The sequence below is a fragment of the Marmota flaviventris genome, chromosome 14 (genome assembly GCF_047511675.1).
Source record: "Marmota flaviventris isolate mMarFla1 chromosome 14, mMarFla1.hap1, whole genome shotgun sequence".
Taxonomy (NCBI): Eukaryota; Metazoa; Chordata; class Mammalia; order Rodentia; family Sciuridae; genus Marmota; species Marmota flaviventris.
Window position 1 is genome coordinate 88204394 of NC_092511.1, and position 24783 is coordinate 88229176.

Genomic DNA, 24783 nt, shown 5'->3' on the forward strand with positions numbered 1-24783 from the left:
ATTTCTATGGAAATAATATAGTTTAGATATTAAGGTGGGCAGAACACAGTTACTGTTTATAATGAAAATAGTTTCAAAGGGCAACATGAGATAAAACAGAGCTGGCAGCAGCCATTCTGCCTGTAATGAATTTGCAAGGAACTTTCATATTCCTTGACCGGATCATGAAAAATCCATGATATGGGACACACAAAAATGAGACAAGGGTCAAGGTTGTTTATAGGGTAGAAAACATTGTGTAAGCAAGAACAATAAATGATTCTATATAAAGTAAGCATGGGGCTTACTTTAAATCACTTCCATTTATCAGATCGTTGGAGTTTTCTGTGTATTTAGGGGGCTTTCTCTTACACCCCAGGGAGATATGAATGTAGCTGCTGGGCTACATGATGCTGTAGAGCTAAATCTGGTCCATGTGTCCACTCCCATTTGGTACAGAAGAAATGTCCAAATGAAAAGCTCGAAGTAAGCTTTATATCAGAATTGCCTTCAGGTATTTTCCTTTATAGGAAAGTTGGGTACACTGCTTTGCGTGTCTTCCTGTTTCCCCCTTGGGACTAACTTTTTGGTTGTGGTTGGAGCAGTGGAATAAGAGGAAGTGACTGAGGTTCTGGTTGCAACTTTGCACCATGCTGGAAGGTAGCCCTAAGCAAGCTCTGAAGATGAGCCTCACAGGAGGGCAATGAGGAACACAGGTCTTGGAGTCAGGCTGGTCCAAGTTCAGATCTCTAGGTTCCATCTCCTCATTGGCTGGTTCAGCTTGATCAGCCAACTCAAATCTCTACCTCTACCTTTTAATCTATAAAATTGGGTCAGTTATAGTTCTTCTTATGTCCCAGGTTTGTTGAAAGGGTTGTATGAGACTGGGTCTGAGAAAGTACTCAGAACCTGGTAGGTCCCATGTTTTTAGGAAGTGTATATTAGGGTTTCTTCTGGCCTTTGACATCTTCACTTCCATCCTATGGCCCCAGTGAAACCCGGGGCAGGATTCTGAAGCCAACAGTCTCACTGGACCAAATACCACAGCCTCCCTGGTCTTCTCCAGGTACTTAGAAGAGAATTTCCCTGTTTTTAAGGAGTTAAATATATTCTTTAATTTAGGGTTAAGATAAATTGAGCAAAGTTGATGTGTAAAGAGCTTACAGAGACCCCACTCCTGTCTGGAACTTGTTGCCCCACAGGGACCATAGTCCTTCCTTGGGTAACAGAGGGGACACTGCCATCCCTGCCCAGGAAATAGTACCAATGTGTGTCCCAGAGCTCAGATTTATGCCTCAGCCCAGCTTGCAGCCTGCCCCAAATGAAGTCTGTGGGTTCCCATGGATTCAGCAAAGAGAGGATTCCAATTAAGATCTGGTCTGAGAAGCCTGAGAGGAAGTGGCTGCTGGGATTTGCATTGGAGAAGAAACTGTCTTGGTTCTTCTCTGCCTTGCTCCTGTCCATGGAGACCTGTGACCAAGTTCTTCTTCTTCGAGAAGATTCTCCTGGCCTCAGTGCCCTGTCGACCTGCCCACCTGCCCATGCTGCTGGGCTGGCCCCGTCCAAAGGCCAAGGCTGAAGATAGTCAGGGGGACTGATGGGCTGTAGCAGTTCAAAATGTGGATGCCGATGCCTACCCAGGACTAGCTCCCCCTCTCCTTTCCAAAGCATTTCTTTTTTCTACATTTTGTTACATCACCAGATTCCCTCCAAGTTATGTGAACAGATTTAAACAGATGTCAAAGTGATATCGATTTAGTATGGATTTGTAAGAATGAACCCTTCATACTGCCCAACCTGCATCCCTAAAATATCCACCAGCCTTACAAAGAGTGGTTAGCACTTTTGAAGCTGCTCTGGAACAGAAAAGGGAAGTAGCTCTTTATTCTAATGCCCTGCATGTCACTTAGCATGAAGTGCTTTTCTGCCTCTAGTGAGAAAACCATATCATGTTCCTCCTTCACTCTATTGAGATGGAGGATCACATTGATTTTCACATATTAAATCTTTCATTCTCAGATAAATGTATGTGTGTATGTATTTTCCCCTTGATACAATTATGTATAGCATTTCTGGGACCAGTGATAAAAAACACATTTACTACACTGCACTTGATTTGCTAATGTTTAGTGAAGAATTTTGCACCCATGTTTATTAGAGTGGCCTAATGTTCATGTGAAATAAGGAATGTCCTTTTTCAGTACCCTGGAGAATTTTGTGTAAGAATGAAATTATTTGCTCCTTAGACGTTTGATAAAACTTGCTGGTGAAACCATTTGAGCCTAATGATTTCTGTGTGAAGAGATTTTTAAGTTCCCATTGGAAGTATGGTCTAGAACTGGGGACCCACATTCTGGAATCCCGTTATCACCCCACATTTCCGAAAGGAAGTGTATGCCTGGGCAGAACATGGGCTCCTTCCTACCTGGATTGACCTAGCTACTCCACTGGTGCATGTTCCTCCTGCTGATAACAAGCTGACACAGAGTCCTGGAGATGGCAGAGTTGCTCACAAACACTAGCAGAAACATGGTGGTTCACAGGAGTAAATACAAATTCCAAATGTAAATGTTCTTTCCCTATTCATAAAGCTTCTGCTACTATCACCACTCATGGATTCATAGGATGCCTTGTTTATTGCCATAAAACTTTAGCTCCAAACAAGGAACTCATCTTACTGCAATGGTACACCAAGATGCAGGTTGCTAGGGTTAACAAGGGACTCCAGGAGAGTGGGGAGTTGAAGCTCCAAACCTCAGTGTTTGTGTTCCAAAAAAAGAGAAACTACAGACTCAAAAAGCCATGCAGGAGAGCTTCATTATAAGTAAAAGTGGAGTAAGGCTCAAACAAAGAGCACTCCTGAGTGGGTCTTCTCCCAGCCGAGAACGACAAATGGAACAATGCTGTCTCCAAATGGATTGGTGTTTTAGGGGTGCCCTGAGAGCTGGGGTCCACCTTCAGCACTATTTGACAATCAGGGTTCAACTCCTTCATGTCAGGTGGTAGAGTTTTGGGCTCTAGTTGGTCCTTTCCAGAACTGTCATGGTGTCCACCTAGGGAGGGGAGTGTTATTTACGAGTCAATCCTATGTTAATGTGAGAATTGGGACACCTGTGTCCATCAATTCTAGCTTTACAATGACCTCAACTGACCCTGTCAAGAGTTAGGAATAGCCCCCATTAAACCTTTGATGTATTTCTTATTTGGCTCCTTTTGTTCTCTTTATTTGTATACTTGTTGTTTTCCTGCATTATCTGAGTACCCACTTGCCTTAAAATTAATTTAAAGAAAACCTTAAAAGTAACTTAAGGAAAACCTATGACCTTGCCCTGATATTGGCTTGCATTTCATTTCTCACAATTCACTGCTACTTAACATCTCTCACCCTTTGAAACTGGCAGGCTGCATGGCAGATGAACAGGAGTGTCCCTGCCTTCCACGGGGACCACACAGGAAAGCAGGTAGAGGGCAGTCACATAGGCAGCTTTGGCAGGGTGCGCCACTCCTCAGCTATAAACCAGCCAGACTTCGTTAAACTTCATAAATTTCATCACGGATCTTCAACAGCCCCGTGGCACATTGGACAAATATTCTCACAGATGAGAGATTAAAGCAGAGCACAGCAGTCAAGGTGCCCCAACATGAGAAAGTAAGGGGGCAGGAATGCAGGTCCCACCCCCCTGGGTCAGGGCTCCTATCTACTAGGTGGCAAAGAACCAGGCACACATGGGCACTTCCCTGGTCAGGCACCACGCTGTGGCTTCACCAGACTGAGGTTCTAATGGAGTTGGTGTCTGCTGCAAAGCTTTAATTCAACAAGTTAGCTTTAACAGGAAAGCAAAAATTCTAATCACCAAAATATCCCCTTTACTAACAATGTTACTGTACAAAATTCTGATTTATTTTCAGATTTAAAAAAATGTAATCACATCATTAAATATTATTACAGCATAATATTAGAAACAACCCCAAATGCAAACATGACATTCAATGTCTCACAAAACATGTTTATTCAGATGTATCATTTCTATACTTTACAGGGTATATCATAGCAATTCAATATATGTATACAAGTTTCATCATGCAACACTGAATCTCCCCCCAGGAGGTCACTATAGTGTAATCTCCCTTTAGTTTTTTGTGATTAATATCTTTGGATAGAATTCATACTGTGGCAGAGCCAGAGAGAATGTCTCTGAGTGTCCTTCAAGAATGGGGACATTCTAGCATTTCAAGCAGGTATTGATGTAGGACAGAGGAGGCTGGACACTTGAGAAATGTGCAGGAACAAGGTTTATTTAAGCTGGTGTAATCCAGAGGGGCTAATGCCAAAAAATCCCTGGACCCCAGGTATGGAAGTTCTCTGGGATTTCTACTCAGTGAATGGTTACACAACACAATGGCTAACATAATAGTTACTTTTTCTTCCATGTTCTTAGATTGGACAGAGGTTTCACAAGATTTTACTAAGAAAAGAGAAAGAGTAACTTTTGTACATCAACAAGTTTGATTGCTGACATAACTTTTTTTTAAGTTGTAGATGGGCACAATACCTTATTTTATTTTTATGTGGTGTAAGAATCAAACCCAGTGCCTCACACCTGCTAGGTAAGTGTTCTAACACTGAGCCACAACCCCAGCCCTGCAGACCTAACTTTTACAAGAAAGAGAAACCTGACCTTTACAATAAAGAGGAGCTAAACCACAATGAGCTCTCTAGAAATCCTGTTGACTTCAAAAAAAAAAAAAAAATCTTGTTTACTAGGAGAAAGGCTTATATATTACAATTAAGGTGGGGATCTTTTGGACACTACATCATTTGGACTATTTGGAGTATTTGTGATACATCGTTACCCCCTCTATGCTCATTATTTAACCCTTTAAATCAAAAAACATCATCTTCTAGGCTTAAAATTTTATATAATGCCATAATCTTAATTTCTCCCTCCATGTTTCCCTCCTCCTGCCCCCCCTCTCTCTAACAGCTGCTTCTATAGTTGACCCAATAGTTTCATTGTAAAGGGGAGACAAATATGAAAGCAATAAACAATAGCATAACCCATACTATGTCAATTAAACTTTTGAATCCACCAAGAATAGAAAAACCATCCTCCAAAGAGTGAGCTTGGTTCCCAAGCCTTAATGCCCTTTCAGGTTTGAACTAGTACATGTGCTAGTTGTTTTTTTTTTTTTTTTCAATTTAATTAATAAGTTTAAATTTTATATAAGAAAAGTATACATATTTATATGACCATTAAAGTGTCTAAACTTCCTTTTAAGCCTTAGACCTTTATGAATTTTTTTCAATTAGTTATATATAACAGCAGAATGCATTTTGACTATTAAACACAAATGGAGGCAACTTTTCATTTCTCTGGTTAGACACAGTGCACAGTCACCCCATTCCTGCAATCATACATGTACATAGATTAATACAATCCACCTCATTCCACCATCCTTCCCACTCCCATATCCCCTCCCCTCCCACACTCCCCTCTGCCCAATCCAAAGTCCCTCCCATCTTCCCTTGCCCCGCCCCCCATTATGGGTTAGCTATGTGTTTGGTGGTTGTCAGTCCTGTAGTAAAGACCAAGGAAAGGACTGTGTATATGACAGAAATAAGGGGTGGCAATGCACCACAGTATGGGAGCCCTCTTACAGGATGAAACAGTCCATTTATCCTGTTGCTTAGTTTATTTTCCTCCTTGCATTGATCAGCCAGCCCTCAAGTGGCTGAAGCAGGGCTGCTGTTTCCTCAAGCTTTGGTGTGTGCAGGCTAGCCAGCTTCCAGGGTGACCAGAGCAGGGCTAGTGTCCTTCTGATCCTCAAGCTTCTCTGGTGTTTCCTTCTTCCTGATGGTCAGCTGAAGGGGAGCAAAAGAATGTATATGAGATTCTATTACAGACAGTCTAAAAACAAACCAAAAAGAACAAAATATTACATAATACATCATGTATATGTGTGCAAGTATATATATGTGTATGTGTGTGTGTGTGTGTGTGTGTGTGTGTGTGTGTGTATACACACACACATACATTTGGTGATACTGTAAAGAGGAGTAAAAAAGTTGTGGACACTGCTCCCTGTGTGTGCGGCAGAGGTGGGGGATATCCTGGAAGGTTTGAACTACATAGATTTATCTCAATGTAACTTTAAACAAATTTGAAAACAGCTTTTAATTCCATGAGCCTGACCCAACATTTCATGCTTTGGTTTATGACCTTCCATATATTATTATTTCCTCTAAAAACATGATGTAAATTTCAACTCCCTACCTCACAGGTCAGTTGTCATCCAAAGGTGCACTTCTAGGTGTGTCACCTTTAGTCTGAGAATATATTTCTGCATGGAAATATTGCTGAATGCCTACCTGGCTCCCAAGGTGAGGTAGTGCAGAACAACTTGATTTGCCCATGGCTTATTGTCGGGAGCTGCCTTGGATGCAGACGCCTTTAAGCCCTGATGCACCGGGTTCTGAACAATTACTGCATTCAGTCTGGCAGGGCAGTGCCAGGTTGCAGTAATGTGGGCGTCACCCCAGCTCAGATAACAAGGCATGGCTCCAGGTGTAGGCATCACCCACTGGGGTTGAGTTACACTCATCTGTTCCCTTGTATTCCGACCCCTTTGCCCTTTTTGGGATAAAATGTTCTATGGAAACTCCCCTTGTGTGTCTCCTATGTAAAAATAAAGAATTCCAGTGGCTCTATGTCTTTCCATGGGCCTTACGTTCACAGAGCCACGCCCGGATTATTGAAAAGGTACTTCTGTGTGGTTGTGTGCCTTCTTTGTCATTTTCTTCAGTTATTGGAATAGTCAGATTTATGAACCACGCATGAGGTCTCCAGCTATGACAGATGGTGATAGCTTATCATCCTCACCATCTTTGTTTTACCAGATGCAAAACCAAGGTTGTACCTAGTTCTGGACCCTGGACAAGGTCACCCAGTTAAAAGGGACGTGAATTCAGCTCTACCAACTCTGATGCCTTTGCCTCTCCCCACACTACCCTTTGCAAGACAAAACTAGGTAACATATTTTTCCTTTCTTGACAATCTCATGAAAGAAGCCAATGTCAGACTAAGTTTGGTAGTTCTAGGAGGGTATTTTCCCAAGAGGGGGCTTTTCCCCAAGTCCAGGTGGGTGGAGTCTGTCCAGTCTGGCTCATACCACTGCCCAGAGCCCAAGAGCCCAGATGGCTTTCTCTGGAAACCAGAGTCCCCTTCAGAGAGGAGTGTGAGGGTGAGTTAGGAAGCTGCTTCCAGGCTGGGCTCCCAGAGCAGCCAGAGATCCCTCTCCAGCTTGCCCCACAGGGTCAAGGTCCAGAGGAGGCCAGTAGCTCCACCTCTGCCCCCTCACCAGCAGGCTGGACCCACCTAGCCCCGCCCACTGCCTGCTGTGAGGACTGCAACCTTTGTTTAAAGTACTCACTTGTTTTCCTTGGATGAGTTCCCTGAGTCAGCACAACTCCTGTTCAAAGGCCCAGAAGGACTGGTGGGTGGTCCTGGGGGAGGAAAGGCAGGCGGCAAGCGGTGGGCACTGATGAGGTGACTGGGATGGAGACTGCCCAACTTCCCAGCTTCTGTGGTCTTGGGCAGCACAGCAGCATCTTTGGGATGGGATCACTGAAGAGGCCTCATGGAGTGGTAGCATCTGGTGGCAGCAGCAGCAACATGTAGCTGCTTCAGGCGTAGGGCATCAGGCGAGGGAGGTCCGGAGTTGAGAGTTGGCGTGGGGGTGGCAACAGCTGAGGTGTTGGCATCCAGCTGCTGTTTGGGAGATCCCTTGCTGCATACTCACAGTGGTGGTGGCAGCAGAAGAGTCCAGAAGCTGCTGTGGTGACAACAGAGGGATGCTGCCATGATCATTTCTTTCCTGCAGTGCCACAGGAGTCTGGCTGCAGTGGGTGAAGTGGGCATCCAGTGCTGAGTATCACTGTCATGCGTCCATGATGGAGTCTGGTGGTGGCAGCAGCAACATGCAGCTTCATCCGGGAGCCGGCATGGGGCACTGGAGTCAGGCATCATGGCGGGGGGTGAAGGGCATTGACGTTGGGCCCTTGGTGGGCAGCATCATCGTCCAGCTGGGGTTTGGGAGTTTGGTTGCTGCACGGTGGCGGCAGCACCAGTAGAGTCTGGAAACGGGGCTGAGGACACAGAGGCGTCCAGTGGTGAGCATCTTCATCCTGCTGGGGTAACAGGAATCCTGCTGCAGTGGCATCTGGCGACCGTGTGGGGAGTCCGATGGCTACAGTGAAGAGCTCCAGGCTGGCGGCGGCAGCGAGGGCGCAGGGCAGTGAGCCTCAGAGTGGAAGGGCGACGAGAGGCTGGAATGGCCTCTGCAGTGGCTGTTCCAGGCCCTGAGTCTTGGTCCTGGCTGAGCGGCCTGTTCAGGAAGCAGCACGAGGGGGGTGGCAATACCCAGGCAGCTACTGAGGACCTTAGGCTGCCCACACCTGCCTCGCCTGGCACTGGCCATGAGCCCGCCGGATGGCTGCTCGCCCCATCCCCGATGTGGCCTCTGCAGGGGAACTGGGCCATCTGCCAGGTGGGGCAGCCTTGGGAGAGGACCCCCACCTTCCTAAGAGACATCCCACCTGGGCTGTGGGGGGAGAGAGCAGAGGAACTAGGACCTCTTCATCCTCAAAGTGCATTTCTGATGGGAAGCATTTCCTCTCAGAACTGGAACAGGACAAGGATGCCCTCTCTCACCTTCTACTCTACATAGTCCCTGATACTCTAGCCAGAGTTTAAACTATACTGCTGTTTAAACTCCACTACAGCTTAGACTACACGACAGAGCTGTAGATGAAAGAAATTAAAGGGATAGGAATAGGGGAAGAAGAACTCAAACTATCCCTATTTGCTGATGACATGATTCTACACATAGAGGATCCAAAAAAACTCCACCAGAAAACTTCTAATATTAACAAATTCAGCAATGTCACAGGATATGAAATCAATATCCATAAATCTAATGCATTTCTATCTATTAGTGATGAACCCTCTGAAAGAGAAATTAGGAAAACTATCCCATTCACAATAGCCTCAAAAATGAAATATTTGGGTATAAATTTAACAAAAGAGATGAAAGACCTATACAATGAAAACTAAAAAAAGAAATTGAAAAGACTTTCAAGATGGCGGACCAGAGGGAAGCAGCATCTGTGTTGCTCTGTGACCCAGATCTCTCCTAGTAGGAATTCTGCATCTCTTGAGAGTGTTAGAGGCCCCTGTACAGCTTCTCTCTACAGAAATGACCAGCGCTGTGACCTTGCGCAGGACTCCGGGCCTCAGTGTCCGAGCAGGACCCAAAGCCAAAGTTGCAGTTCACTTAAGACTCGGCCAGCGCCTTAGCAGAACCACCTACCAACACATCTGCAGACCGCCGAGACTCCGCTCCACTCCCACGCAGGTCACTCAGCTGCTACCTCCCCACAGCACAAGGCCATCGGTTCCCCTGACATCACCAGACACCCCGGCTCTGGAAGCACACCGACTACATCTTGGAAAGCATTCCTTGCCATTTTGAGGTGGGCGTGGCTATCGGATCCGTCCCCTTTTGAGCAGGTACCTGATTCCAATTCCTCCCTCATGGAATTAATATTGTCAAAATGGCCACACTATCAAAAACCTTACACAGATTTAATGTGATTCCAATTAAAATCCCAATAACATTCCTCATAGAAATAGAAAAAGTAATCATGAAATTCATTTGGAAAAATAGACACAGAGAAATCCTTATTGACAAAGCAATCCTTAGCAAGAAGAGTGAAGTAGGAGACATCACAATATCAAACCTTAAACTATACTACAGATCTGTAGTAACAAAAACGGCATGCTATTGGCACCAAAATACACATGTAGACCAATGGTCCAAAATAGAAGATACAGAGAAAAACCCACATAAATGTAGTTATCTCATTCTTGCCAAAGGTGCCGAAAACATACATTAGCTAAACGATAGCCTCTTCAACAATGGTGCTGGGGAAACTGTAAATCCATATGTAGCAGACTGAAATTAAACCACGATCTCTCACCTTGCACAAAACTCAAAGTAGATCAAGGACCTAGGAATTAGACCAGAGACCCTGTACTTAAGAAATAAAATCAAGAATTAATAATGGGATGGATTCAAACTTAAAAGCTTCTGCTCAGCAAAGGAAACAATAATATGAAGAGAGAGCTCACAGAGTGGGAGAACATCTTTACTACACGCACATTAGATAAAACACTAATTTCCAGGATATATAAAAAACTCAAAAACTTCAACACCCAAAGAATAAATAACCCAATCAATAAATGGGCTAAGGAAATGGACAGACACTTCACAGAAGAAGATACACAGTCGATCAACAAATATATGAAAATATGTTCAACTTCACCAGAAATTAGAGAAATGCAAATCAAAACTACTCTAAGACCATCTTACTCCAGCCAGAATGGCAGTTAACCAGAATACAAGCAACAATAAGTGTTGGTGAGGATGTGGGGGGAAGGTACACTCATACATTGCTAGTGGCATTGCAAATTGGTGCAACCACTCTGGAAAGCAGTATGGAGCTTCCTCAAAAGACATGGAATGGAACCTCCATTTGACCCAGAAATTCCACTCCTCAATCTATACCCAAAAGACTTAAAATCAGCATACTAGAGTGATGCAGCCACATCAATGTTTATAGCAGCTCAAGTCACAGTAGGTAAACTGTGGAACCAACCTAGAAGTCCTTCAAGAGCTAAACTGATAAAGAAAATGTGGTATATGTGCACAATGGAATCTTAGCTTTAAAAGAGAATAAAATTATGACACTTGCAGGTAAGTGGATGGAGTTGGAGAATATTATGTAAGTGAAAAAAGCTAATCCTCAACAACAACAGGCTGAATGTTCTCCCTGATAAGTGGATGCTGATCCATAATGAGGGGGGCAAGGGAAGAATGGAGGAACTTGGGGCAAAGGGGAAGGATAGGAGGGACGCGCATGGGGTAGGAAAGAGGGTGGAATGAGAGGGATATCATTACCCTAGGTACATGCAGGACTGCACATATGGTGCAACTCTACATCGTGTTCTACCAGAGAAATGAAAAGCTGTGCTCCATTTCTGTACAATGAACCAAAGTGAATTCTGCTGTTACGTAAACTAATTAGAGCTAATTAATTTTTTTTAAGTACATTTCCTTGTCTAAGGGTGGCAGAAGACCAAGACCAAGGACGGCACGTCTTGGGGTTCCCTCTGCCATCTATGCCCTCCACTCTTGTCCCGCCCCAGGGATGCGCTTTGAGGGGGAAGATTTGTAGCCCCACCCCCCACTGCCTCTGCTCTCAGTGGCCACAGCCCAGGAGAGATGTCGCTGGGGAGGGTGGGTGTCCTCTCCAAAGGCTGCCCCGGCTGGCAGCGGGCCTACTCCCCCCGCAGAGGCCGCAACCCAGGGAGGGGCAGGGTGAACCCGGGGTGGGGCGAGCTGCCACCCGGGGGGCTCAGGGCCGGTGCCAGGCGCCACCTGCGTGCGCAGCATAAGGTCCTCAGAGGCTGTGTGGGTACCGCCGCCTGCCGTGTCCTGCTTCCTGAGCAAGCAGGCCCTGCCAGGAGCAAGACAAGTGGCCTGGGGAAGCCACAGCACAGGGCACCCCATCCTCTGGTCGCCCTCTGACTCTGAGGCCCGCTGTCCTACGCTGTCGCTGTCGCCACAGCCAGTGCTCCACACTGTGGCCACTGGAGTCCCGACCTGGCCACCAGCAATGCTGCCAACACCTCCACTGCACTGGAAGCAGACTCCCGCCACCGCCAATGGATGAGGATGCTCCTATTTGGACGCCTAGTTCCATGCAGCCACCGATTCAACTGGACTCCCCAAAGGGCCTTAGGGCGCCTAGGCTCGCTGATGAATGCCCTGCCCGCAGAGGGATGCCGCTGGTTGCTGGGAACCTCCAATGTGGAACCCTAATGTGGAACGTTGAGGATGACTGCTGTTCGCTTCCACCCTCAACTGGACTCCTCCATAGGTGGCGCCTACACCTCCAGGCTTGGGGAGGGTGTGGGCACCCCATTTTATCTGTGCCACCTGTTCATCCTGCCAGGGGATTAATTCACTAATTGGCTTTAGGCTCTCATAACAGGATCATTTCCCCTCTAAACCTTCTTGCATTGTCTCACCCATGAGCTTTTTGGGGACACCGAGAAACTCAACCATATCGCGTCTTCATCAGATAGCTTAGCAAGATCTTCTTCATGACTTGCTGTAGCTTCTACATCAGCACTTGCTGCTTCACCCTGCACTTGTCTTATATGGAGATGGGCCGCTTGCCTCGAACATCATGAACCAAATTCTGCCACCTTCAGACTTCTTCTGGAGCTTTCTCCCTTCTCTTGGCATCAGAAAAATCTAATGTTTTGGCCTTATCTGGATGCGGTTTTGGCTTAAGGGAATGTGGTTTGTTTCATCTGTTCTCCAGACTATGAAAACTTTATCCCTATCAGCTGTTTTGCTTTCTTATCATTCACATATGCCCTGGAGCAGCACTTTAATTTTCTTTATGAACATTTCCCTTGCATTCTCATTGGGACTAACTATTCAAGAGGCACAGCTTTTTTTTTTCTTTTCTTTCTTTCTTTCTTTTTTAAACAGTTTTAGATCAACAGCATGCCTTTCTTTGTTTAGTTGTTTTTTTTTTTTTTTTTGTAGTGCTAAGGATTGAACTCAGTGCCTCATACATTCTAGGCAAGCACTCTGCCACTGAGCTACAGCCCAGCCCAAGGCACAGCTTTCTATTTGGAATGCAAAACATGGAACTCTTCCTTCTATTCCAACTGTTCAGTCCATTACAGAGTAATTAACTGGTCTAACTTCAATATTGTTTCTTAGGGAATGAGAAGAAGGTGAGTCATGATCTGTGGAGCAATAAGAAGACACATATTAAGTTTGCTGTCTTATATGAACAGGGTTTGTAGTGTCACATGACATCTAACCTAGTTAACGTCACAGAACACAGTAGGGGATAAAATGCCCTGAAATCCTCACCACCCTTTAGGCAGTCATCTCTGCTCCATGCACAGGGGCCCCACAGGTCCCCTGTGCTCTAAGGGGGCTCCATCTTCAGCTATTCAGTGCTGGGGGTGGCACAGACTCAAAGACAGTTGGAGGATGGAGCAGGGAGGGGTGGTGTCTCCCTGCCAGACCTGGCTCTTTCCATGGTGTGGCCCAACCTTCTTTTCCTGCTGAATCCTGTCCCCCTCCATCCCTGCACCCCCAGCTGCTCACAGGTCATTCCTCTGCCTGACCCACACACACCCGCTGCCTGGCCTTGCTCATGCAGTCCCCTCACTCGATCCCCTCCCTCTCCTATTGGTCTCCCCCTCTGGACGAATTCCCCAGCCACACCCATCTCTTCATTCTTCTCTGAGCCCCCCACCCCAACTTGATGGGTCCCCCCCTTCCAAGCTCCCCGCATCTGGCCTCCCCTGCAGGGTTCTGCACATGAGGCTCTGGAGCCAGATTTCCAGAATTCCAGTCCCAGCTCTTCCAGGCAGGACCTTGACTAACTCATAATTCATGTCCTTTCCCAGAGCCTCACCTTTACCACCAGGGAAATGGGTGATATGATTCCCTCTGTAAATATATGCAGCCTGGTTCATGGAGGTATTGATGCTCCGAGGTGGAATTCAGGGTTCCTGTAAGGGGGCGCCTTTTGTCACTTAAAGGAGTGGCCCTCGTGGCTCCAAGAACAGAGTTGGTTTTTGTCCCCTGTAAAGTGACCACTATAGGGATGGTCTAGTTAGTGGCGCTGAATATGTCGAAGCCCCATTTACCCTGTAAATGCTGTCTCATGCTTCTCTTTCCTTTACTTGGGGAGGAGATGAACAGAACCCCAAAGACAGACATGAGATCCGGGAGCTAGTTTGGGCTCCCAGGTTCCTAGATTGCATGGGGACAAACTTACAAGTCAAGGTGGCCTTTCTGAAGGTGGTGATGGTTCCTCCCAGGAGAGCTTCAGGGGTTCTGCACGGTCAGGCTTTGGGGGATGGCATGAATTGCACAAACATCAGTGGTTGCTTACCCTGGTTTGTATTTTGCCTTCTCTCCCTTGGTCCTCATGGTGGTGCTCTGCCTAGGGGCAGGGCCTGGAGCTGTTCTATCCCAAACTTGCCCCATGGTGTTCTCTGGTTTGGGGGATCCCTCTACTTTTTTAGCAGATGCCCATTTCTGCCATGGGAGCTGGAAGAACTGGGGACAAATCTGTCCTCCAAGTAGCAATTGAGGCAACTGACACTGGCAGCATTAAGGGGGATGAATCTTGGTTGTCCCATGCTGACTGGGGCTGCCTGTTCTTGGGACAAACACTGTTCACAGTCCCTGGCCTCTGAGTAGCAGCTGCAGAGGCTGATGGACTAGTTGCTCCAGTGGACTTGCAGCCTGGCTGCCAGCAGAATGTGTGTGGGTGCTGGCACGGGCCCCCACGATGGGATTTCTACGTCTGTCAGCACCAAGGGCTGAATGGGTTGGGCTGCCCAGGCTGGGGGGCCTGCTATCAATGGTGGGAATGGAGCTACCCCTGGACCTGGAGATCCCAGGTGTCCAAACTACTGACAGCTGGCAGAGGTGGGGGCTCTGGGCTTCTTCCTGTCAGAAACCCCAGGTGGGATGGTGGCTCCAGGGATGAGGGGCTTCTTCCCTCGGGGAGCGTGTTTAGGTACCTTTCAAGACGGCAGACTGAGGAATCAGACCAGAGACTCTGCGTCTAATAGAAGATAAAGTTGGTCCTCATCTTCATCTCGTGGGGGCAGGCCCCAAATTCCTTAATAAGACTCCTATAGCACAAGAGTTAAAACCAAGAATCAACAAATGGGACGAATTCAAACTGAAAAAGTTTTTTTCTCAGCAAGAGAAATAATATGCGAGGTGAATAGGGAGCCTACATCCTGGGAACCAATTTTTACCCCTCAAACATCAGATAGAGCTCTAATCTCTAGAGTGTACAAAGAACTCAAAAAGTTAAACAACAAAAAAGCAGATAACCCAATCAACAAATGGGCCAAGGACTTGGACAGAAACTTCTCAGAAGAGGACATAGGATCAATTAACAAATACATGAAAAAATGCTCACCATCTCTAGCAGTCAGAGAAATGCAAATCAAAACCACCCTAAGATACCATCTCACTCCAGTCAGAAAGGCAGCCATTATGAAGTCAAACAACAATAAGTGCTGGCGAGGATGCAGGGGCGGGGGTGGGGGGTGGGGGGGGAAGGTACACTCATACATTGCTGGTGGGACTGCAAATTGGTGCAGCCAATTTGGAAAGCAGTATGGAGATTCCTTGGAAAGCTGGGAATGGAACCACCATTTGACCCAGCTATTCTCCTTCTTGGATTATACCCAAAAGACCTAAGAAGAGCATACTACAGGGACACAGCCACATCAATGTTTACAGCAGCACAATTCACAATAGCTAGAATGTGGAACCAACCTAGATGCCCTTTAATAGATGAATGGATTAAAAATGTGGCATTTATACACAATGAAATATTACTCAGCACTAAAAAATAACAAGATCATGGCATTTGCAGGGAAATGGATGCCAAAGAAGGCCCAGTGTGAGAAGGTGGCTGTAGGCAGAGCGGGACAGCCATTGCCAAGGAAGAAATGCTCATCCATGGGGAATACGGGTAGGCCACAGAAATGAAAGTTTCCTTTGCCGTCACATCAATAGGGGGGACCTCTGAGGCTGCCACCACTTCTGGAACTGGCCTGTCCAGTCACCACTGAGGACCTGAACTGGGAGAAACAGAAAGCTCCGCAGCACATCCACTGCCTTCTGATGGGTGAGTCCCAGGCCATCTGGGACAGCTATACCATGCCCCCCAACCCCAGCCCATGTGTGGGCCCCTCTACCTGGGAAGGGGCCAAGCCTCTGGCATCAGTGGGCCTCAGCCAGACCTTGCCTTACCACCCCAGCACTGCCTCCCCGCCCAAAGTGGGTGGGCGCTGCTCTCTCCTCCCAGAGACACCCTCCTACCTCCAAACTTTGTGTCCCCCTCTTCCACAGCCTGCCAACTGTTCCTTGGCCCTTCCTCCCAGGCCCTCTCCCAGCACCTTGGCAGGCTTGGCTCTGCAGCCAGTGGCTCCCTTGGGGGCCACCCTCATGAACACCATTATGACTTCACAGTCCCCCTTCCCCCACATCTGGGGCCTCCATCTGACTCCAGTAGGAACTTCCTACTCTCTCACCAGGGCCCAAAGCCCAACAGTACTCACAGGGCCTCAGCAGTAGACAGCTCCAGTCTGCCACCTTTTTTAAAAATTTTTACTTATTTTTTTTAGTCATACATGACAGAATGTGTGTGGGTGCTGGCATGGGCCCCCACGGTGGGATTTCTACGTCTGTCAGCACCAAGGGCTGAGTGGGTTGGGCTGCCCAGGCTGGGGGGCCTGCTATCAATGGTGGGAATGGAGCTACCCCTGGACCTGGAGATCCCAGGTGTCCAAACTACTGACAGCTGGCAGAGGTGGGGGCTCTGGGCTTCTTCCTGTCAGAAACCCCAGGTGGGATGGTGGCTCCAGGGATGAGGGGCTTCTTCCCTCGGGGAGCGTGTTTAGGTACCTTTCAAGACGGCAGACTGAGGAATCAGACCAGAGACTCTGCGTCTAATAGAAGATAAAGTTGGTCCTCATCTTCATCTCGTGGGGGCAGGCCCCAAATTCCTTAATAAGACTCCTATAGCACAAGAGTTAAAACCAAGAATCAACAAATGGGACGAATTCAAACTGAAAAAGTTTTTTTCTCAGCAAGAGAAATAATATGCGAGGTGAATAGGGAGCCTACATCCTGGGAACCAATTTTTACCCCTCAAACATCAGATAGAGCTCTAATCTCTAGAGTGTACAAAGAACTCAAAAAGTTAAACAACAAAAAAGCAGATAACCCAATCAACAAATGGGCCAAGGACTTGGACAGAAACTTCTCAGAAGAGGACATAGGATCAATTAACAAATACATGAAAAAATGCTCACCATCTCTAGCAGTCAGAGAAATGCAAATCAAAACCACCCTAAGATACCATCTCACTCCAGTCAGAAAGGCAGCCATTATGAAGTCAAACAACAATAAGTGCTGGCGAGGATGCAGGGGCGGGGGTGGGGGGTGGGGGGGGGGAAGGTACACTCATACATTGCTGGTGGGACTGCAAATTGGTGCAGCCAATTTGGAAAGCAGTATGGAGATTCCTTGGAAAGCTGGGAATGGAACCACCATTTGACCCAGCTATTCTCCTTCTTGGATTATACCCAAAAGACCTAAGAAGAGCATACTACAGGGACACAGCCACATCAATGTTTACAGCAGCACAATTCACAATAGCTAGAATGTGGAACCAACCTAGATGCCCTTTAATAGATGAATGGATTAAAAATGTGGCATTTATACACAATGAAATATTACTCAGCACTAAAAAATAACAAGATCATGGCATTTGCAGGGAAATGGATGCCAAAGAAGGCCCAGTGTGAGAAGGTGGCTGTAGGCAGAGCGGGACAGCCATTGCCAAGGAAGAAATGCTCATCCATGGGGAATACGGGTAGGCCACAGAAATGAAAGTTTCCTTTGCCGTCACATCAATAGGGGGGACCTCTGAGGCTGCCACCACTTCTGGAACTGGCCTGTCCAGTCACCACTGAGGACCTGAACTGGGAGAAACAGAAAGCTCCGCAGCACATCCACTGCCTTCTGATGGGTGAGTCCCAGGCCATCTGGGACAGCTATACCATGCCCCCCAACCCCAGCCCATGTGTGGGCCCCTCTACCTGGGAAGGGGCCAAGCCTCTGGCATCAGTGGGCCTCAGCCAGACCTTGCCTTACCACCCCAGCACTGCCTCCCCGCCCAAAGTGGGTGGGCGCTGCTCTCTCCTCCCAGAGACACCCTCCTACCTCCAAACTTTGTGTCCCCCTCTTCCACAGCCTGCCAACTGTTCCTTGGCCCTTCCTCCCAGGCCCTCTCCCAGCACCTTGGCAGGCTTGGCTCTGCAGCCAGTGGCTCCCTTGGGGGCCACCCTCATGAACACCATTATGACTTCACAGTCCCCCTTCCCCCACATCTGGGGCCTCCATCTGACTCCAGTAGGAACTTCCTACTCTCTCACCAGGGCCCAAAGCCCAACAGTACTCACAGGGCCTCAGCAGTAGACAGCTCCAGTCTGCCACCTTTTTAAAAAATTTTTACTTATTTTTTTTAGTCATACATGACAGAATGTGTGTGGGTGCTGGCATGGGCCCCCACGGTGGGATTTCTACGTCTGTCAGCACCAAGGGCTGAGTGGGTTGGGCTGCCCAGGCTGGGGGGCCTGCTATCAATGGTGGGAATGGAGCTACCCCTGGACCTGGAGATCCCAGGTGTCCAAACTACTGACAGCTGGCAGAGGTGGGGGCTCTGGGCTTCTTCCTGTCAGAAACCCCAGGTGGGATGGTGGCTCCAGGGATGAGGGGCTTCTTCCCTCGGGGAGCGTGTTTAGGTACCTTTCAAGACGGCAGACTGAGGAATCAGACCAGAGACTCTGCGTCTAATAGAAGATAAAGTTGGTCCTCATCTTCATCTCGTGGGGGCAGGCCCCAAATTCCTTAATAAGACTCCTATAGCACAAGAGTTAAAACCAAGAATCAACAAATGGGACGAATTCAAACTGAAAAAGTTTTTTTCTCAGCAAGAGAAATAATATGCGAGGTGAATAGGGAGCCTACATCCTGGGAACCAATTTTTACCCCTCAAACATCAGATAGAGCTCTAATCTCTAGAGTGTACAAAGAACTCAAAAAGTTAAACAACAAAAAAGCAGATAACCCAATCAACAAATGGGCCAAGGACTTGGACAGAAACTTCTCAGAAGAGGACATAAGATCAATTAACAAATACATGAAAAAAATGCTCACCATCTCTAGCAATCAGAGAAATGCAAATCAAAACCACCCTAAGATACCATCTCACTCCAGTCAGAAAGGCAGCCATTATGAAGTCAAACAACAATAAGTGCTGGCGAGGATGCAGGGGCGGGGGTGGGGGGTGGGGGGGGAAGGTACACTCATACATTGCTGGTGGGACTGCAAATTGGTGCAGCCAATTTGGAAAGCAGTATGGAGATTCCTTGGAAAGCTGGGAATGGAACCACCATTTGACCCAGCTATTCTCCTTCTTGGATTATACCCAAAAGACCTAAGAAGAGCATACTACAGGGACACAGCCACATCAATGTTTACAGCAGCACAATTCACAATAGCTAGAATGTGGAACCAACCTAGATGCCCTTTAATAGATGAATGGATTAAAAATGTGGCATTTATACACAATGAAATATTACTCAGCACTAAAAAATAACAAGATCATGGCATTTGCAGGGAAATGGATGCCAAAGAAGGCCCAGTGTGAGAAGGTGGCTGTAGGCAGAGCGGGACAGCCATTGCCAAGGAAGAAATGCTCATCCATGGGGAATACGGGTAGGCCACAGAAATGAAAGTTTCCTTTGCCGTCACATCAATAGGGGGGACCTCTGAGGCTGCCACCACTTCTGGAACTGGCCTGTCCAGTCACCACTGAGGACCTGAACTGGGAGAAACAGAAAGCTCCGCAGCACATCCACTGCCTTCTGATGGGTGAGTCCCAGGCCATCTGGGACAGCTATACCATGCCCCCCAACCCCAGCCCATGTGTGGGCCCCTCTACCTGGGAAGGGGCCAAGCCTCTGGCATCAGTGGGCCTCAGCCAGACCTTGCCTTACCACCCCAGCACTGCCTCCCCGCCCAAAGTGGGTGGGTGCTGCTCTCTCCTCCCAGAGACACCCTCCTACCTCCAAACTTTGTGTCCCCCTCTTCCACAGCCTGCCAACTGTTCCTTGGCCCTTCCTCCCAGGCCCTCTCCCAGCACCTTGGCAGGCTTGGCTCTGCAGCCAGTGGCTCCCTTGGGGGCCACCCTCATGAACACCATTATGACTTCACAGTCCCCCTTCCCCCACATCTGGGGCCTCCATCTGACTCCAGTAGGAACTTCCTACTCTCTCACCAGGGCCCAAAGCCCAACAGTACTCACAGGGCCTCAGCAGTAGACAGCTCCAGTCTGCCACCTTTTTTAAAAATTTTTACTTATTTTTTTTAGTCATACATGACAGAATGTGTGTGGGTGCTGGCATGGGCCCCCACGGTGGGATTTCTACGTCTGTCAGCACCAAGGGCTGAGTGGGTTGGGCTGCCCAGGCTGGGGGGCCTGCTATCAATGGTGGGAATGGAGCTACCCCTGGACCTGGAGATCCCAGGTGTCCAAACTACTGACAGCTGGCAGAGGTGGGGGCTCTGGGCTTCTTCCTGTCAGAAACCCCAGGTGGGATGGTGGCTCCAGGGATGAGGGGCTTCTTCCCTCGGGGAGCGTGTTTAGGTACCTTTCAAGACGGCAGACTGAGGAATCAGACCAGAGACTCTGCGTCTAATAGAAGATAAAGTTGGTCCTCATCTTCATCTCCTGGGGGCAGGCCCCAAATTCCTTAATAAGACTCCTATAGCACAAGAGTTAAAACCAAGAATCAACAAATGGGACGAATTCAAACTGAAAAAGTTTTTTTCTCAGCAAGAGAAATAATATGCGAGGTGAATAGGGAGCCTACATCCTGGGAACCAATTTTTACCCCTCAAACATCAGATAGAGCTCTAATCTCTAGAGTGTACAAAGAACTCAAAAAGTTAAACAACAAAAAAGCAGATAACCCAATCAACAAATGGGCCAAGGACTTGGACAGAAACTTCTCAGAAGAGGACATAGGATCAATTAACAAATACATGAAAAAATGCTCACCATCTCTAGCAGTCAGAGAAATGCAAATCAAAACCACCCTAAGATACCATCTCACTCCAGTCAGAAAGGCAGCCATTATGAAGTCAAACAACAATAAGTGCTGGCGAGGATGCAGGGGCGGGGGTGGGGGGTGGGGGGGGAAGGTACACTCATACATTGCTGGTGGGACTGCAAATTGGTGCAGCCAATTTGGAAAGCAGTATGGAGATTCCTTGGAAAGCTGGGAATGGAACCACCATTTGACCCAGCTATTCTCCTTCTTGGATTATACCCAAAAGACCTAAGAAGAGCATACTACAGGGACACAGCCACATCAATGTTTACAGCAGCACAATTCACAATAGCTAGAATGTGGAACCAACCTAGATGCCCTTTAATAGATGAATGGATTAAAAATGTGGCATTTATACACAATGAAATATTACTCAGCACTAAAAAATAACAAGATCATGGCATTTGCAGGGAAATGGATGCCAAAGAAGGCCCAGTGTGAGAAGGTGGCTGTAGGCAGAGCGGGACAGCCATTGCCAAGGAAGAAATGCTCATCCATGGGGAATACGGGTAGGCCACAGAAATGAAAGTTTCCTTTGCCGTCACATCAATAGGGGGGACCTCTGAGGCTGCCACCACTTCTGGAACTGGCCTGTCCAGTCACCACTGAGGACCTGAACTGGGAGAAACAGAAAGCTCCGCAGCACATCCACTGCCTTCTGATGGGTGAGTCCCAGGCCATCTGGGACAGCTATACCATGCCCCCCAACCCCAGCCCATGTGTGGGCCCCTCTACCTGGGAAGGGGCCAAGCCTCTGGCATCAGTGGGCCTCAGCCAGACCTTGCCTTACCACCCCAGCACTGCCTCCCCGCCCAAAGTGGGTGGGCGCTGCTCTCTCCTCCCAGAGACACCCTCCTACCTCCAAACTTTGTGTCCCCCTCTTCCACAGCCTGCCAACTGTTCCTTGGCCCTTCCTCCCAGGCCCTCTCCCAGCACCTTGGCAGGCTTGGCTCTGCAGCCAGTGGCTCCCTTGGGGGCCACCCTCATGAACACCATTATGACTTCACAGTCCCCCTTCCCCCACATCTGGGGCCTCCATCTGACTCCAGTAGGAACTTCCTACTCTCTCACCAGGGCCCAAAGCCCAACAGTACTCACAGGGCCTCAGCAGTAGACAGCTCCAGTCTGCCACCTTTTTAAAAAATTTTTACTTATTTTTTTTAGTCATACATGACAGAATGTGTGTGGGTGCTGGCATGGGCCCCCACGGTGGGATTTCTACGTCTGTCAGCACCAAGGGCTGAGTGGGTTGGGCTGCCCAGGCTGGGGGGCCTGCTATCAATGGTGGGAATGGAGCTACCCCTGGACCTGGAGATCCCAGGTGTCCAAACTACTGACAGCTGGCAGAGGTGGGGGCTCTGGGCTTCTTCCTGTCAGAAACCCCAGGTGGGATGGTGGCTCCAGGGATGAGGGGCTTCTTCCCTCGGGGAGCGTGTTTAGGTACCTTTCAAGACGGCAGACTGAGGAATCAGACCAGAGACTCTGCGTCTAATAGAAGATAAAGTTGGTCCTCATCTTCATCTCCTGGGGGCAGGCCCCAAATTCCTTAATAAGACTCCTATAGCACAAGAGTTAAAACCAAGAATCAACAAATGGGACGAATTCAAACTGAAAAAGTTTTTTTCTCAGCAAGAGAAATAATATGCGAGGTGAATAGGGAGCCTACATCCTGGGAACCAATTTTTACCCCTCAAACATCAGATAGAGCTCTAATCTCTAGAGTGTACAAAGAACTCAAAAAGTTAAACAACAAAAAAGCAGATAACCCAATCAACAAATGGGCCAAGGACTTGGACAGAAACTTCTCAGAAGAGGACATAGGATCAATTAACAAATACATGAAAAAATGCTCACCATCTCTAGCAGTCAGAGAAATGCAAATCAAAACCACCCTAAGATACCATCTCACTCCAGTCAGAAAGGCAGCCATTATGAAGTCAAACAACAATAAGTGCTGGCGAGGATGCAGGGGCGGGGGTGGGGGGTGGGGGGGGAAGGTACACTCATACATTGCTGGTGGGACTGCAAATTGGTGCAGCCAATTTGGAAAGCAGTATGGAGATTCCTTGGAAAGCTGGGAATGGAACCACCATTTGACCCAGCTATTCTCCTTCTTGGATTATACCCAAAAGACCTAAGAAGAGCATACTACAGGGACACAGCCACATCAATGTTTACAGCAGCACAATTCACAATAGCTAGAATGTGGAACCAACCTAGATGCCCTTTAATAGATGAATGGATTAAAAATGTGGCATTTATACACAATGAAATATTACTCAGCACTAAAAAATAACAAGATCATGGCATTTGCAGGGAAATGGATGCCAAAGAAGGCCCAGTGTGAGAAGGTGGCTGTAGGCAGAGCAGGACAGCCATTGCCAAGGAAGAAATGCTCATCCATGGGGAATACGGGTAGGCCACAGAAATGAAAGTTTCCTTTGCCGTCACATCAATAGGGGGGACCTCTGAGGCTGCCACCACTTCTGGAACTGGCCTGTCCAGTCACCACTGAGGACCTGAACTGGGAGAAACAGAAAGCTCCGCAGCACATCCACTGCCTTCTGATGGGTGAGTCCCAGGCCATCTGGGACAGCTATACCATGCCCCCCAACCCCAGCCCATGTGTGGGCCCCTCTACCTGGGAAGGGGCCAAGCCTCTGGCATCAGTGGGCCTCAGCCAGACCTTGCCTTACCACCCCAGCACTGCCTCCCCGCCCAAAGTGGGTGGGCGCTGCTCTCTCCTCCCAGAGACACCCTCCTACCTCCAAACTTTGTGTCCCCCTCTTCCACAGCCTGCCAACTGTTCCTTGGCCCTTCCTCCCAGGCCCTCTCCCAGCACCTTGGCAGGCTTGGCTCTGCAGCCAGTGGCTCCCTTGGGGGCCACCCTCATGAACACCATTATGACTTCACAGTCCCCCTTCCCCCACATCTGGGGCCTCCATCTGACTCCAGTAGGAACTTCCTACTCTCTCACCAGGGCCCAAAGCCCAACAGTACTCACAGGGCCTCAGCAGTAGACAGCTCCAGTCTGCCACCTTTTTAAAAAATTTTTACTTATTTTTTTTAGTCATACATGACAGAATGTGTGTGGGTGCTGGCATGGGCCCCCACGGTGGGATTTCTACGTCTGTCAGCACCAAGGGCTGAGTGGGTTGGGCTGCCCAGGCTGGGGGGCCTGCTATCAATGGTGGGAATGGAGCTACCCCTGGACCTGGAGATCCCAGGTGTCCAAACTACTGACAGCTGGCAGAGGTGGGGGCTCTGGGCTTCTTCCTGTCAGAAACCCCAGGTGGGATGGTGGCTCCAGGGATGAGGGGCTTCTTCCCTCGGGGAGCGTGTTTAGGTACCTTTCAAGACGGCAGACTGAGGAATCAGACCAGAGACTCTGCGTCTAATAGAAGATAAAGTTGGTCCTCATCTTCATCTCGTGGGGGCAGGCCCCAAATTCCTTAATAAGACTCCTATAGCACAAGAGTTAAAACCAAGAATCAACAAATGGGACGAATTCAAACTGAAAAAGTTTTTTTCTCAGCAAGAGAAATAATATGCGAGGTGAATAGGGAGCCTACATCCTGGGAACCAATTTTTACCCCTCAAACATCAGATAGAGCTCTAATCTCTAGAGTGTACAAAGAACTCAAAAAGTTAAACAACAAAAAAGCAGATAACCCAATCAACAAATGGGCCAAGGACTTGGACAGAAACTTCTCAGAAGAGGACATAGGATCAATTAACAAATACATGAAAAAATGCTCACCATCTCTAGCAGTCAGAGAAATGCAAATCAAAACCACCCTAAGATACCATCTCACTCCAGTCAGAAAGGCAGCCATTATGAAGTCAAACAACAATAAGTGCTGGCGAGGATGCAGGGGCGGGGGTGGGGGGTGGGGGGGGAAGGTACACTCATACATTGCTGGTGGGACTG

At 48.0% G+C, this 24783-nt stretch overlaps 2 long non-coding RNA genes across 2 annotated transcripts; both read right to left on the bottom strand.

Moving 5' to 3' along the window:
- Nucleotides 1-4254: 4254 nt before the first annotated feature.
- LOC139701828 (uncharacterized) lies at nt 4255-13537 on the bottom strand. Its single transcript, XR_011704425.1, has 2 exons — nt 7411-13537; nt 4255-5842 (listed from the first exon to the last, which is right to left on the bottom strand). It is a non-coding gene; the product is annotated as an uncharacterized lncRNA (long non-coding RNA).
- Nucleotides 13538-14674: 1137 nt separating this feature from the next.
- LOC139701749 (uncharacterized) lies at nt 14675-18579 on the bottom strand. Its single transcript, XR_011704258.1, has 3 exons — nt 18484-18579; nt 16576-16689; nt 14675-14783 (listed from the first exon to the last, which is right to left on the bottom strand). It is a non-coding gene; the product is annotated as an uncharacterized lncRNA (long non-coding RNA).
- Between the last annotated feature and the right edge of the window lie 6204 nt (nt 18580-24783).